The following is a 4,242-nucleotide window of genomic DNA, read 5'->3' on the forward strand; positions in this document are numbered from 1 at the left end:
TAATTTATGATAGCAGGGTCTCTGTTTTATGATAGCAGGGTCTTTAATTTATGATATCAGGGTCTCAGATTTATGATAACAGTGTCTCTGATTTATGATAGCAGTGTCTCTGATTTATGATAGCAGGGTCTCTGATTAATGATAACAGGGTCTCTGATTTATGATAGCAGGGTCTCTGATTTATGATAGCAGGTTATTTAATTTATGATAGCAGGGTCTCTGCTTTATGATAGCAGGGTCTTTAATTTATGATATCAGGGTCTCTGATTTATGATAGCAGGGTCTCTGATATATAATAGCATAGTCTCAGATTTATGATAGCAGGGTCTCTTATTTATGATAGCAGGGTCTCTTATTTATGATAGCAGGGTCTCTGATTTATGATAACAGGGTCTTTGATTTATGACAGCAGGGTCTCTGATTTATGGTAGCAGGGTCTCTGATTTATAATAGCAGGGTCTCTGATTTATGATAGCAGGGTCTTTGATTTATGATAGCAGGGTCTCTGATTTATGATAGCAGGGTCTCTGATTTATGATAGCAGGGTCTCTTATTTATGATAGCAGGGTCTCTTATTTATGATAGCAGGGTATCTGATTTATGATAGCAGGGTCTTTGATTTATGACAGCAGGGTATCTGATTTATGATAGCAAGGTCTTTGATTTATGATAGCAGGGTCTTTAATTTATGATAGTAGGGTCTCTGATTTATGATAGCAGGGTCTTTGTTTTATGATCGAGGGTCTCTGATTTATGATAGCAGTGTCTCTGATTTATGGTAGCAGGGTCTCTGATTTATAATAGCAGGGTCTCTGATTTATGATAGCCGTGTCTCTGATTTATGATAGCAGGATCTCTGCTTTTTGGTACCGGTGGACTGGATACCTATGCTATCGGGTATTAATAAAGACGGCGGCAGCAGTTTCGGCCATGGCAAAGCTGCCTACCTTATGTGAAGGATTAGTTTGCACTTCGAGCACTCAGACTCAGCTGATTTACAAACTCAACCGTAAGATGGAAGCGATTTATGAGAATCACAGACCACTTGAGGCTTCTGGAACTCACCAGCATGTTGGAATTGATCTTTGAGAAGGCTAATAAGCATGGACCATCGGAAAGCACACAAATCTGGTCATTTTGGATCACGGGAGTACCAGCAGAACTCAGGGCTGACAAGAAAAACAGTCTGCCTGCATCGTGATGCCTGCACAAAAAAACAAATGTGGCTTATCTGAATCTGGCCTCCCCATTCGGCTACGAATAGGCCAACTTGTCAAATTGCTTCTGGGGATGTGTAAACTAATGCGGCTCCGCTCTATCCACCCCCGGCACCACCCCCAAGAACTTCTGTGAATGTTTATCAGAGCTGCACCGGCTGACACATCGAGACGGTGTAGGCAGGGCAGCCGACTCGGGACCCGAAGGTCCCGTGTTTGATCCCCAGTCATTGCACACCTCGTGGTGTCTCTGAGCAGGACAACTCATCCCCAGTTGCTCCCTGGGCGCTTCCAATAGCTGCCCACTGCTCCACCTGGTGGTGGATGGGTTAAATGCAGAGCCAATTTCGCCATTGTATGGGAACATACAATGATGACAATACATAACACATTATTATTATTATTATTATCTTATCAGGACTATGGTGCTATCTGGAAGTATTTTGTGGACAAATCTCACCATCTTGTCGTCAAATGCATATGTAATGCATCTATAAATGTGCTTGCTGGTAGATTTTTTTTATGTCTTAAACCGTGTCCTGACAAGGACAAGGTGTGAAGAGAGCTTTTTTTAATACCCACTATCCTCGTGGTCTTTCCCCTTTTCTATCTAAAGAATAAGGGGCCACGTTCCTTGGAGCTGCAGCCACGTCCACTCCGCCCATCTGTCGGATGACTGTACTATAATCTCGCTGTACTTGGGTGCAATGATAATAAAGCTTATTCTGATTCTCAAATAACAATGTGAAGCCAAGCCAACGGCTATGTTCAAGTTTTCATGAACTGCTGACATTTTTGAGATTTAAGTAGCTTTAGGATGGCAGAGGTCCACTTGTCCACCCCTCCACCTGTCTGAACAAACTTGCGAGGAGGGATAATTGAAATATTGCAGTGATTTGTGCTTTCTAGACCTTAACACCACCATTGCTTCTGTAACATACCAGAAACATGACGTTGCTAGTCTACAAACAGATCTGCATCCTGTTTTCACTTTACCTTTCCACTAGTCATATTTCCTGATTTATTTTTTGTTCTGCATCCATCACAAATGAGTCAAAACAAAATAAAAGGAAGTTTTTGGGTTGTGTTAGAAAACAAATACTTAAAAGTTTGCTTCAAAAGCTCCGACTGATTTTTTATTTATTTAAGATTGACATAATCTGCATCTTGTTCAGCAGAAGTTTCACTACTAACAACTTCTGGTGGAAAAAACAAAACCGCGTGAAAAAGTTGCAAAGACTTTCTGGAAGTTTCAGTTCAAATCATGAAACACTTGTGTGTTGGGACAAATTCAAAAGTTTGGTATAAGCAGTGAAGATAAGTTAAAATGTCCATTTCTGTTTGCCAGACTGACAGAACCACCGAATTAAATCCGAACTGTGGTTCATGAGATCCTTCAATAATAAACAAATGCGGCGGCGGGCGATCATGTAAGGATGTTTTAATATCCTCTTCAGGTGCAGTTTTCAGCTCAGATATGAACGAGTGGTCAAGTTAAAACTTTCATTTAGTAACTTGTAGCTGCAGGAAGTTTAAATAAATGAGGATCAAACGTGCTCTGTGTCTATTTTTATCTGCAGCAGCACGTGAGAACGACCTGCAGACGCCCCGCCCCCAGCTAGGCAGCACGCTAACTACCCCTGCTAACAGTTTTCTCTCCGCCTGCAGGCACAACGTCCCTACGGGCGTGTTGGTTTTATGAACGGCCGCACCGACAATCACAGAATGTTAGCTACGCTACAGAAACTGGCGTGACTGACACTAACTCACCGTCGACTGAGTGGCCATGACGTCAGAACACCGGGGCGGACATGACGTTAGGACCCCGGGATTAATGATGCGTTTGGGGTACCTCGGAAATAGACATTTCTCATGGAATGAAACGTGAATGTTGTTTCGACTTTTTGTTCATCTACAGTAATTTTCTTGTCAGTAGTTACATAGGTGTGATTAACATATGGAAAAAAAAAAATAGTATGTTTTATGAAATTAAAAAAAAGAAATAGGTTTGAGTTTACTAACAAGTGCCCTTTGTCTTGACACTAAAGAAAAAATGCACATTTAATAAACTTTAAAAAAAAGAACATTCGTCGTTTGAAAGTTTTTTCGTTTTAACGAGTCAAAAATTTAAAAAATTCCGATTTTCCAATTGGCATCAAATGCAGCACAGGTCGTTTCTCCTTCTTTGGGCAGAATGAATGTCGAACTGTTCAATGCTGCCCTCTGCTGGTTATGTTGTTACATTTAGGACTTTTTTTTTTTTTACCTTTATTTGAAACATCAGTTTACAAACAAAACAAGGCAACAACATCAGCACAAAACATCAGTTTTCACAGGTTGAATTGCATACACTCAAAGTAAAAAAAAACAAAAAACAAACAAAAACAAAATAAACAAAGAATGAAAATGAAACAAACACCGAGGTTTAAGCCAAATCAAAGTTGTTAATCAAACTACAAAGTTGTTGGGCAGATTTACTTTTAACTAAATTTAAAGACTCACGAAAACAAATTGGGAAATTTTTCCAATGACTTAAATTTGGGTTAACTTTAAAAAATCTGCATTTATGAACAAAAAACTTTCCCAATAAAACTAAATTATTGATTAAAAATTATGTTTTGGAGTTTTGAAAATATATACCAAATTTGATTATTGCTAGACTCAAAGCTGGCAGTTCAACTCCTTGGTCCTGGAGCTAACCCCACATTCTGCTCCAGAAGTCTTGTGTGACACAACACTGGAAGAAAAGATGATCCAGAACTTCATCTTCATCATGGCACAATGAGCACCCAGCAGTATCAAATTTAAATCTAATCTTTAAAAAGCATTAGTTGGGTAGATACTGTTTAGAATTTTAAAATGGACTTCCTTTACTTTTGGAGGAAGGGGAAAAGAAATATATTTTGTTCTAATTTTAGAGATTACATCTAATCTATAATCTTTAAGAATATACTGCCGTTTAACCTGACCAGGGTACAATTCCTTTTGTAAAATTCTCCGAGTCAACTTATTTGTCAATTTCTTA

General features: G+C 39.1%; 1 protein-coding gene across 1 annotated transcript in view; it reads right to left on the minus strand.

Moving 5' to 3' along the window:
- Nucleotides 1-3,044, minus strand: part of mettl22 (methyltransferase 22, Kin17 lysine) — a 149,594-nt gene extending 146,550 nt beyond the window's left edge. Inside the window, exon 1 of the mRNA XM_037689303.1 lies at nucleotides 2,988-3,044. The gene's annotated coding sequence lies outside the window, so the exon portion shown is untranslated. The remainder of the gene's footprint in view (nucleotides 1-2,987) is intronic.
- Between the last annotated feature and the right edge of the window lie 1,198 nt (nucleotides 3,045-4,242).

The sequence above is a fragment of the Nematolebias whitei genome, chromosome 15 (genome assembly GCF_014905685.2).
Source record: "Nematolebias whitei isolate Nwh7 chromosome 15, NemWhi1, whole genome shotgun sequence".
Taxonomy (NCBI): domain Eukaryota; kingdom Metazoa; phylum Chordata; class Actinopteri; order Cyprinodontiformes; family Rivulidae; genus Nematolebias; species Nematolebias whitei.